We start from the raw sequence: 13,168 nt of genomic DNA on the forward strand, positions 1-13,168 counted from the left end.
GTTTTTTGCTGTTGTTGAGAGATGATATTTATTCCCCTTTCAATCATCTTACCGTTTTGTGGTTTTTTAGTCATTGAATAAAAGTAGGTCACAACATAAATAATATAAGATACGCAGACGACACGGTATTCGTTGCAACATCAGAAATCCAACTTCAAAAGATTGTTGACAAGATGAGTGTATAGTGAAGCCAGGGAATGAAGTGACATCGTATTAAGTTAGGACACCGAAGCTCGCCTAGAAAGACGAACTTGCCCAACACGTGACCAATTTTTTTTCTCGCGTCCTCTCGTCAATCTCGTTACTCCCCAATTGAAAAAGAGCGGAGCTCATTGATATAACGCAATGAAAGTTCTGTCGTGACGGTGTGGGATCAACCTCCAAAACTAACCTATTATAAGATCTTGAATTCTATCCAATCATACGATTGCTCGTTGACAGTTCGCTTGATGAAAAGTAGGAGACATCTCTGATTTATGGGCAGGCGGCTTGCGTAAAGGCGTGAGTGTTGTATACATCAAGACTTAACGCTGACCATGGATAAATAGTTGGTTGTGTAACAAAAGCCCTGCCGTCTCGACTGGCAAATCTTGTATGTAATACGTTGGCAGAACACTCAAGGCTCAGGAATTAATTAGTTGACTGATTCAAACAATGGGGTTTCAAATTTATCGTATCAGAACATTTGGAAGCTACAGAGAAAGGTGTTATTGTGTAACCGCTTGACCAACACAACACAGAACTGCGCGCGTCTAAACACACATCAACACTATAAAATACATCAGATCAATACACATCCCTGGTCATCTATTCCTATATATTAATGTTAATATCCATATCCCATGCTGATTGCACTCACCTCCCCCTCCCCCCCCCCCATCCAATTATCCACATCCCATACCGCGGCCTTTTCTTCTTTGATTTCGATATAGGTAAACGAAGCCCACACCTCGATCGTTTGTGGTCAAACCCACCACACGCCCTCGCCCCACCTTCCCCGTAATCAATTTATAATTTCTCTCTGTATAGAGCGCCACATTCACAATGACCTTGCCCTCCTTAACACAAGCCAAGACAACCCAAGCTATCACTTATCACGTGACCTAGATCCGATGCTGCTTAAACGATTGAGAGTCTCCACACAGATCTCGTTCATGGTCTTTGAGAAGGCTTAATCCGCTTCGGGTTCGGCGTTCGACCGATTTCGTTAAACAATATCACCAAAACGGAATGCATGGTAATACAGAAAAACTCGAAAACAACAATACCTGCATATCATAAGATTCAGCGAGCAACTTACCCGGTAGAAAAGTTTTAAATACCTTGTTCAATAGTGAAACAGATGAAGATGAACGAGACATACGAGCAAGAATAACTCAAGCCAAACAGCCTTTTGGACCGGAAACATTTTGAAAAACAAACAGATGTTCGGATAATCCGAGTCTTGAAGTCTACTGTGGGCCAATCTTGTATACGGATGCGAAAGCTGGACGTACAAACTCCAGAGACCAAGAGGAACATTGAAGCTTTTGAAATGTGGTGTTTGAGAAGGTGCAGAGAATATCGTATACTGCAACAAACGAAGAAGAAGTGCTAAAATCCAATACATACCAACAAAGGAAACTAATGCCCTTAATAGTCGGATCGACATCGACAACTATCCTTTTTCGACTCATAGTAAGGAAAGATAAGAATGAATACTGGACAAGTTGTGGAAAAATACCTGGTAAACGCGCCCGTGGGAGACAAAGAAAAACACTCGTAGACCAACTGAAGGGCTTCACCAACCTAACAATCCAAGAGCTGTTTGAAAAAGCAAGAGACAGGGAGGAATGGAGAGAGATAATTCATGCAGTATCCGAAGCCTGGACCAGGCATGGAACCTAGAAGAAGAAGTCATTGAATATTTTGGGGGTTTGTAAACATTTGAGCGTATCCTTCATAGTGGGATTCTGTGCTTGGGCCTGGATGGGACTTTTACTTGATGTATCTAATTTCAAAATAGGCATATCGTGGAATCTCCTCACTATTCCCGATTCTAATCAGTCTCACCTTTGTCTTGCTTTTTTCTTTGGTGCCTTTAACTTCAGATCTACACCTTTTTCTCTATCGTCTTCCTTTTCATTGGCGTTGAAATAGTGTCGAATAGAGTAAAAACGAATGGTGTCTCAGCAAGTGTCGTATAATCCAACAACCAGATACTGTAAAATAGAATTTGGGGACCAAAAATTTTTTTTTATATATATATAAACCTTGATTGAATGATGTGTCGTGGATAATGAATGAATATTGTTTATTTTACTGGAAGCAATTTTTTAAAAAATGGTCATTATGATTTTCACTTTCACCTTACACAAAATTGACACGGTGGGTGGCATAATTTAAGTCTCGTCGTTAAAAGATTAAATCCAAGGTTCGCTACACAGTTATACGGCGGTTCTTTTAGCAAAGTGTTTACATCGCTACATAACTTACTTATGCTGTTGTTTACTTATTCTACAGTGCTATAACAAAACGCCTCTTCATTTTAACCAGGAATTTTTTTATCTCTTAATATATCAATAGGTTAGGGTGATCCCTAACTTGGTATAAAGTCTTGAACCCCCGGGATGATATAGGAAGTCTCAGGTTAAAAATTTTAAAATAGTCGGATAATCCTGATCCAAAAGAGAGAAAAAAGAGCTTTTACAGTACTCGCTAAATTCTAGCACCCTCTCTGGAGAAACCAAAAAGCGTGCTAGAATGTCATCGTGCCGAAATCCGATGCTCGTATTATGAATCATGGGAGGTAACGAAATTCGGTCACTGGGTGGGGATCCTGACCTCCCCTAGTGGGCAGGGAGGTACATGCTGTGTCTTCTATCCCCCCATACCCGTTTTCCAATTGTTTCCTGTCATTGTCTTGGAATGAGATTACTTAGTTTTGTCCTGATCCTTGCCGGAGTTCCTTGGCTGGGAGGGAAACAGTCGAATGTATAGTTATAGATTTGGGAGATGATATTTTTTCCCTTGTAAATCATCTCTCTGTTATGCATTGTATTATGTTGAGTTTACACATTATATTATAAGATTGGTAAACATTTGAGTGTATTCCCTCTTATTTGGGACCTGTTCTTGTGTTGGATGAGACTTTTAGGTGATCTCAAACTAAGTACTTTGGCGGTGTGCTCTTGGAATCTACATCTGTTCCCTATTAGAACCCTTTGTCTTACCTTTTCTTTTGTGCTTCAATTGTAATTCTAGAACTTTTTACTATCCCATTTTTTCCCCTTTTACTGGCGCTGATATGACCTTAATGTGTTGCAAGCGCCGTAAAACCCTTAAAAACATTTTTAAAAACGAAATTCGGTCAGTCAGCTCCAGCGTACAGTTTTGCAGAACGTGCTAGAATCCAGCGCGCAGTGTATAGATAGTATGCAGATGACGTCACTCAGGCCTTTGTTATTGTTTTTGCCATCCACGTTTGTGAGTTGTTCTCACTAAACTGTATTAACCAGACTATAAAAGTTCATGGTTACACAGAGTTTGTGTGTTGGTCCGTTATACTTCCGGATGGCAATGTTGTGAACTCCTTGGCCAAGCGCATTCTATCTATAGCTTATTGTGCTCAAAGTGCTTCATCACAGAGGCACCCGGACCAACACCAAAACTTGACATATGGTAGGAGATGCAACGCATGTAAGGTGCTCTTATAATTTTTGTTTTCGTCAAAGACCGCTGTTAACGTCCAGGTACTCATTTTTGCACACACTTAAGTACGATGAGAGTGTGTGAATAGATAGCCTTCTTCAAATACTCAAACCAGGGGTGCAGATACACTCAAACCTTGAGCATTTTTATATAACGTAACATCCACTAAAACGTACTGGAAACGTTTTAATAATAATAATAATAATAATAATAATAATACAAGGGGTCCCTAACAAAACTTAACATGTAGCACGAGACAAGATCTGTTAGGCGATATTACATTTTTTTTTCCGACAGAGACAACTCTGTTACCGACTAGGTACTCATTACTTTTGAGTCCGATGAGAGAATGTGAGTAAATATCCTTTCCCAAGGCTTGACTATGCGCCACTCAGAGCGGGACTCGAATCCTGGACTTTCCAGTCCGAAACCGATTTTCATACCGTAAGACCACAATCGGTGCATGAATTAATATTTTCTGGCCAAAATGAGAAAAAAATGTGTTTTGTCATCGCACGGAAATATATGGCCGAATTATCGCCTCTAGTTCCAACAAACCGCAACTTAATCAATGGTTTGATTCAACAATTGGCAGATTTCCTCTATGCAGGGTAAAATTGTGATCAAAGGGGTCAGTGAGTTCATTTTCTGTTTTCTTCAAGTCACGTCACTGCTTATCGAAGAGCGCTCAAAGGATGATCACATGGAAAAATTCTGATATTCAAGCCTTCAAGGCTCCTGTCAGGAGTCCAGTTTTGTTGCTTATTCTACCAAAAAAAAAAAAAAATAGCTATTATTTTAAGCAATAATGACTAAATGCGATAAAGGCATTTTGTATGGATGTCTTCAATTAACAGAAACAGTTAATATGCATAACGAGACCTTATGGCTGTAATACGCGATTTCAGAGACACTGTTTTTTCTTTTAATACGTGAGTATTTATATAGCTCATTATACACCAAATGTGCTCAAAGCGCAATACAAAGGGTCCCCAGCCAACAGCAACACCTCACATGTTGAATGAGGTACTACGCTTGTATTGTGCTATTACGGAAGCAATGGACTAAAAAGTAATGTACAAAAACGAATATATAAAAGCTTAAAACTAAACAAATAAACAAACCTAAAATTCAACCACGAAACGCGTTGGGCTTAAACTCCTTCCCCCAATTACAAAAAAAAAAAAAAAAAAAACGTGAAGAAGGGCCATGAGCTTGAAACGTTCCGTGTTTGGTATTTTATTCTCTTTTTTTTTTAAGTTGCGTGTTTTAACATTTTTATTGTTTTTGTTATTGGCTTAAAAAGGCTTTTGAATCTGATACGTTCGTGTTTGGTATTTCTTTCTTGCTTGGTTTATTGCTGTACATTGTTTTTATATAATCTAAAGTCCGAAGACTACTCTTTGCACTGCCCAAAACGGGACTCAGGTCTGTAGCCGAGTGAGTGACATACCACTGGACCTCACAATTGATTGTTTTACCCGTCTGTGGACCATTCTGTCGGAGACGAACAAAAACACAGTTTCCCTGTTTTGAAACAGAAAACTTTTACTTCAAATACAAACAGGTTGGGGGTTCCGATAACTCAGTCGGTAGTGCACTCGCTTCACACGAAATCGATCCCGGGTGCAATCGAGATTTCTTCTGACCTCTCTGTCCACCCAACAGTGAATGGGTAGCTGAGTCTGTTAGATTTGGAGGAAAGTACTTTTCGATAGACTAGTGGTCCTATCCAAAGGATAGCAAATAAAATTGCTATTGTCCGTTTCACGCTGTAGAAACCGGGATAAACTCCGGCTCCATGGGCCCAATGGCTTTGAAGGACTACAAAAAGGTTACGATGACTCCAAACGTGTTTTAATCTTAAAACTTCAAACCTTCGGGGATTGAGACTTTTTGACAAATTGGGATCATCTCAAAATATCGATATACATGACTCGTCGCATTAAATCGATAGTATGTCGGGATGAATGAAGTATGTGGCTGAAAATGAATTTCTATTCAAAATGATCAGAAAAAGGAAATTTCAGTTGATTGCTCTTTCAGAAATTAGAGTTTTTATTTTTTTCAATATGTATATCACGGTGACCTGATTTACATCAATGGTCGCCGGATCACACCTCTGAAGTCCAATTTTCACTAAACTCTGAATTCTACATACAGCTTTGCGCACCATTTTAAAAATTTAATTTTGGGCGGATCAGATCTCTGGTCATTAGGGGTATGATCCGCCCAAAATTAAATACATCAAGGTGCGCACAGTTCGTTTGTAGACTTCAGAGTTTTGATCCGCGGATCGTGAAAATTGGGACTTCAGAGGTTTGATCCGGCGACCATTTATATTCTATTAATTTAGACGATAAATTCCAAATTCATCATCTAAATCACCCCGTCATAATATTGGGATTTCACTGGATGCTTTGTCGTAAATCCCTATTCTTTCATAGCTTCTATGATGTACATGTAAATAGAGACATCTGCTGCGAGAGTCAGCAGCTTCTGATGGCTTTACACTACAATTTTATGAAGATGGACCAGTTGGCGAAGGCAGAAGCTTCTGAGGGTGTTCCACCACAAAATTATTAAGATCAACTCAGTTAACGGAAACAGCAGCTTCTACGTGTGTTACTCTACAATGTTATGACAATCGACCCAGTCAACGAAAGCAGTAGTTTCTGAGGGCGACAATAATTTCATTTATGACCTGAACTAAAACGCTCCGATGGCTCCTTTGGAAGAGCACTTGCTCCACACACAATGGGACCGGGATCGATTGCGCATGAGGAATTTTTTCTGCCCCCCCCCCCCCCCCCCCCCCGATTATTCAACAATTATAAGGTAGCGGGATCTCTTAGCTGTGGTTGAAAAAGGCTTTGCGACGGACTAGCGTCCTATCTAAAGGGTAGCAAGCAATTTGCTATTGCCATTGAAAACTGTAGAAACCGGATAAACCCCGGCCCTGAAGGATCAATTTAGAAAGTAAATCATGTAAGATAGTAATTAAATTTACCTCATTAAGTTTTGACTCTCTCTCTCTCTCTCTCTCTCTCTCTCTCTCTCTCTCTCTCTCTCTCTCTCTCTCACACACACCTCCTCTCTCTCTCCTCTCTCTCAACACCACACACACACTCTCTCTCTCTCTCTCACTCGCTCTCTCTCTCTCTCTCTCTCTCTCTCTCTCTCTCTCTCTCATTCCCAGCGGTATTACATTACAGAGCCAATTACTTAGATATCGTTACACATGTTAAATAAGAAAGAAGAGGAAAAAATCTACCCACGGAAGGATTAGCGTGGGTCGGCAGGATCAAAAGGCCGCAGGTGTAATCTGGATCACCTGTTTGGCAGATGGAAAGGTGTTGAACGGCCCAGGTGTTAATCCAGGGCACATTGTTTAAAGCCAAAAAATCTTTGGACGCAAAACTACTCAACCGCCAATGTCAAGTGGCCGATAGAATAATACTAATATGATTCGATATCACCTGTTATTGTCTTTACTCTCTCTCTCTCTCTCTCTCTCTCTCTCTCTCTCTCTCTCTCTCTCTCTCTCTCTCTCTCTCTCTCTCTCTCTCTCTTGCTGTCTTTTTCCTTTACCCCCCCCCCTCCCTCCGTCCGTTCTTCGAGCAAAGGAGCGGACACTGGTGAAATGGTAGGGCGGTGTGAGGACAATCGGAATTTTGCTTTAATATTCCAATGATAATGACACAATAATAATAATAATAATAATAATATAATAATAATAATAATAATAATAATAATAATAATAATAATAATAATAATAATAATAATAATATAATAATAATAAAATAATAATAATAATAATAATAATAATAATAATAATAATAATAATAATAATAATAATAATAATAATAATAATAATAATAATAATAATAATAATAATAATAATAATAATAATAATAATAATAATAATAATAATAATAATAATAATAATAATAATAATAATAATAATAATAATAATAATAATAATAATAATAATAATAATAATAATAATATAATAATAATAATAATAATAATAATAATAATAATAATAATAATAATAATAATAATAATAATAATAATAATAATAATAATAATAATAATAATAATAATAATAATAATAATAATAATAATAATAATAATAATAATAATAATAATAATAATAATAATAATAATAATAATTGGCGCTAAGTAGTAAGAAGTAGTGGTAGTAGTAGAGTAGTAGTAGTAGTAGTAGTAGTAGTAGTAGTAGTAGTAGTAGTAGTAGTAGTAGTATAGTAGTAGTAGTATAGTAGTAGTAGTAGTAGTAGTAGTAGTAGTAGTAGTAGTAGTAGTAGTAATAGTAGTAGTAGTAGTAGTTGTTGTTGTTGTTGTTGTGGTAGTTGTAGTTGCTGTTGCTGTATTGGTAGTAGTAGTATTAGTACTAGTAGTATTTGAATTAGTAGTAGTGGTCGTCTTAGTAATAGTAGTAATATTCGTGATGCTAGTAGCTGTTGTCGTAGAGTGTCTTTACTTGCTGTTACTTAAACCTGGGGTCTGTTTCCGTATAAAACATTTCAATTTAAGAGAAATTACAAGACTTATCTTCAATTCAAAATGGATTTGTTTCAAAGTAAAAATAATGTGAAATAGACATTATTGAGAAAATTTGTTCTCTGATTATTATTTTGTCAGGGATCGCTTTTTAATTTTTAGGCAAACATTAATGTCCCTGGATTGAGAATTTTGTCATTTTATTTGATTAAGTGATCAAATGATGGACGAATCTCATTTTTCAGGCGAACATTTTTCAGAGCACGGCATAACTATCGCCATTGTCTAGACTAGTTCTCTTACATAAATAAGCAGAAGGTAGTGTCAGGGCCAGATGTTAACCAATCCTGACCTCTGGCCGGAAACAAAGCTGCGTACTCAGTCAAACCTCGTCATAAGCAAGATGTTTTGTCTACCGGAATTTTGTCTACCGCAAGATACAGTCTGACATTGGTTTAGTTTTTAGGGGTTTATGGCGCTTTGCGACAATAGCATTAGCTCATTTCAGCGCCTTTAAAAAGGAAGATGATGTTGAGGAAAAGATATGAATTATCTGAAGTTGCAAGCAGCAAAGAAAAATCAAGACAAAGGGGGCTGGTTCAAACAGGGAACAGAAAATTCCCATCCAGGTACTAGCTATGAAGGACACACTCAATTATTTACAAAGTACAATACATACAAAAGGTACTATTTGGGACTAATCGTATCAAGACGGTAGATATTATGTTGGAATAAACCCGATGCTTAAAATTGAATTTTACGGAAATGAAAAAAAACAAAAAACCAAACAAACAAAACAAGAAAATCACGTTCAATCAGAAATTTTAATCAAAATCAAAATCAATAATAATAATAATAATAATAATAATAATAATAATAATAATAATAATAATAATAATAATAATAATAATAATAATAATATATGATGATGATGATAATAATATAATAATAATAATAATAATAATAATAATAATAATAATATAATAATAATAATAATAATAATAATAATAATAATAATAATAATAAAAATAATAATAATAATAATAATAATAATAATAATAATAATAATAATAATAATAATAATAATAATAATAATATGATGATGATGATGATGATGATGAATGATGGTGATGATGATGATGATGATGATGATGATGATGGATGATGAGATGATGATGATGATGATGATGATGATGAATGATAAATGATGAATAATATAATGAATAATAATAATAATAATAATAATAATAATAATAATAATAATAATAATAATAATAATAATAATAATAATATGTAAAAACATCCTTGCTTTCTTGTCCTCAAGATATCTAACCTTTCCCCCTAATTTCTCGCTCCCAGGGTTGCGCATCGAATGGGAAATAGTTCATTCTTCCAAAACGAAGGGGTGCAAGAATCCATGTTTTGCTAAGTGACAAACAAAACGACAGGCTATCGTTTTCCTGGTTTGAGTAAGAGCATGATAACTCTGTTTTTATATCAAGGTTGTATTGTAAACAACACAAAGTCGACTGTCAAACCCAGTCATAATACTGTAATAATATTCTTTCACTTTAGCGGTGGTAAAATGATGTGGCAATTACATTATAACCTTGTGGCTCCGGGTCCGAATCCCGCTTCGGGGTCCTTCGCTTTTTAGCTTTTGTTTGTTGAGGGTTTTTTGGGTTGTTTTTTTTTGTTTGTTTGTTTGTTTTTGTTGTTGTTCATTGTTTTATTAATTTTTTTTGGTTGTTGTTATCTTTGGGGGGGGGGGGGGGGGGGTAGGGGGTTGTTTTGTTTTGTTTTTTTAGAGAGGGGGTTGTTTTTTGTTTTTGTTTTTTTATTTTAATTAACTGATTCATTTTTTATTTTCTTTCTCATTTCAAAAATAAAAATAAAAATTTTAAACAATCTTTTTCAGCAAGATAATTAATCCTCGATTCGTTCATTGTGACAAAACACGTGATTCCTGTTGACATCAGACATTTCTCTGATGGATCATCTATCTATATTACTTTATGGAATACCGAAGTGACGGCATTTTCAATAATGATATTAAACAATATTCTCAATGGAACGCATCTCCAATCAAAATTTTCTTCTGCCTGGATAGCACCTCGCCCACTCCTCACCCACTCAACTGTTTACTTTGCAATGATAAGATTACTGGGTCATAGAATTGATCAAAAAAAGACTTGCAATTGGGAGAGGAGTCGTAACGTCACATCTTCTACTCTTCCGGTTCCAAACTCATTGAATGTGTGTATGTAGCCAGCCCTTCGGAGGACTAATAATGGATATCTAATCATACTGATTTTATAAGGTGACATAACAGGATTCAATATCTAGTTTTAGTAGCAGGATGTGTAGGCAGATTCTGAAGATTATGGAATGTAAAAGAGCGACGATGGATGATTTTATAGACAACCGGCATATATTTATATTAGAAAATAAGATGCCATCACTCTGAACAGAAGATCAATTACCCAAGGTAAGTATCCAGTCCTCTGGAAGAGATTGAGATTGGAACCAGTTTTTGACATCACACTTTTATTCTCAATATTCTTCAACAGTCGTAACGTCACTTCCTTCATTATGACGCATGGTAACTCAGTAGCATTGGCTCTAAACTATCGGAACAATGGCGGACGCCCGTATGAAATATTTCCCCGGCGAGCATAAAAGCGTATTCAGAGGAAACGAAACATAAATTTGATCATATTTTGACTTTTACACATTCTGATCACAAGACACGTGAAAAGTTCTAGCCAGCATGAAGAATAAAAAGTAATGATTTTCTTTGTTTGAACCAATATGGCCGCCGTTGCCGGGTGGCGTGACATCAGACTATTGAATCCTATTGGCCGTCTTCTAAAACTGAGTAGCAAATAAATGGTCACCATCCATTCGCGTACCAGAAATCGGGATAAACTCCAGCTCATTTCGTGGCTCAATAGGATTAATAACTCTACAGTGTGTAATGAAGGATTAGTGAAGGGTGGAAACAACAACAAAAAAGGCATTGAAAATAGACAATGCAAACAATTGATGTTTCAGTTACAAACCCTTCGTCATCAAAACGAGCAATAAAATAGGAAAGAGAAGAAAATGTAAGTTCCATTTATCTTGTATTTGTTTGAACACACGCTTAACATGTTAAGCGTCATTAATATTTATTTTTCGACAAAGCGAACGACATTATCAGTTATCAGCTATCTACTCATTCTGCATCTGTGTATGTGTGTGTGTGTGTGTGTGTGTGTGTGTGTGAGTGTGTGTGTGTGTGTGAGTGTGTGTGTGGTGAGAGAATATAAGTAAAGAGTGAACTTTGCCTTCCCCATTGGGACTAGAACCAGGACCTCAAGATGATATGCCAAAAGTCATACGGTTTGATAATAAAATCACACAAAGCCACAGTCATTTTGACTGAAAAATAAAATAAAGTAATAAAATAATAGATAAGAACATCTATATAGGGCATTTCCATGGATTTACCATGCTCAATACGCTTCACAATGTTTAATTTATTCCCCCAGCAGGCCATATCGGACCGTAATTCAATTTCATACAAGTCGCCTATTTGGACTCGTTTTGTATTAACACTCTTACAAGATCCGTCATCGGCTATAGCCAGGTACCCATTAACGCCTGAGTCGAGAGGGAGAATGTGGGTTAAGTGCCTTACCCAAAGACATAAAGACACGAACTTTTCCACTGTCACCTATTCGGCCACTGACCACGCTTAAATCGCTTGATTTTTTAAAACAAGACGATACACAGTACCGCTAACCTGCCAGTCCACACACACAAAAAAAAGACCAACCCCCCCCCCCCAAAAAAAAAAAACCAAAAAAAAAAAACAACTCATAAATTTCATATTTCTGATAATTGTACTTAAAATTCAATGTTGAGTGTTTTGTTCAAACTGACACGTTCCCCTGACATATTATTACCAACTTGAAGCGTGAGGATAGATTCAAAATAAAAACGAGACGTTCATAAATCACTACCTATTCATAATGATATCAAAGTTACAAAAACAATTCATGACGCCAAACTGTCAAGCGTTAAATCCATTCTTTAACAACAAAAAAAAAAAAGAAGAAAGAAATAGGGTTGGGGCGATGTGTACATATATGCAGGTCTGACATCCGAACCCACCTATGGGTCTAGTTTAACGTTGTTGTAATGGACAATATTTTTGAGATTCCCATTACAACAATGAGCTCATAAGGAATTGGGTTATAAGACCTGCAAATAAGTGTACGTCGGGTTGGGGTTAGCATTGTTCCGTACAGCCCATGTTAAATTTCTGCCAACAATCACAGAATTACTGGCAAAACTAAAAATTAAAAAAGCTAAATTGATAAACAAGTAAACCTTTTTTTAATTAAGGCCAATTCAAGGAATTTACCCAATGGAAACCGTACGGTGCTCTTATTGGCTAACCAACCAGCGGCCTCGATGAGAAAAATATCCGCCATTGAGACATGGGCTGGGAATCGCGTTACTATAGTAAACAAGCGCTGATCAACCGTTCATGAAATCTAAGAAAATAACTTCCTGCTCTCTCGTTTAACTCAAAATTATTCAAAACGATGTCTCTAAAATGATATAAATGTGACTTCTTAAGGTTTTCTTCACGGTCAAAACCACACAACATTCTATTAATGATTACGTCCTAGGCAAAAAGGTCAGACAATGATGTGGTGGTGGTGATGATTGTAGTTGTAGTAATAGTGGTAGTGATGATGTGGTGGTGGTGGTTGTAGTTGTAGTAGTGGTGGTAATGGTAATGGTATGGTGGTGATGGTGGTTGTAGTAGTAGTGATCGTGATGATGATGTGGTGGTGGTGGTTGTAGTAGTAGTGGTAATGATGCGGCTATGTGGTCTAGTGGTATGACACTCGCTTTCGGATCGGAAGGTCCTGGGTTCGAGCCTCGCGCTCGGCGC

Source organism: Berghia stephanieae, chromosome 7 (assembly GCF_034508935.2).
Source record: "Berghia stephanieae isolate SIO BIC M18660-M18661 chromosome 7, UCSD_Bste_1.3, whole genome shotgun sequence".
Lineage (NCBI taxonomy): Eukaryota > Metazoa > Mollusca > Gastropoda > Nudibranchia > Aeolidiidae > Berghia > Berghia stephanieae.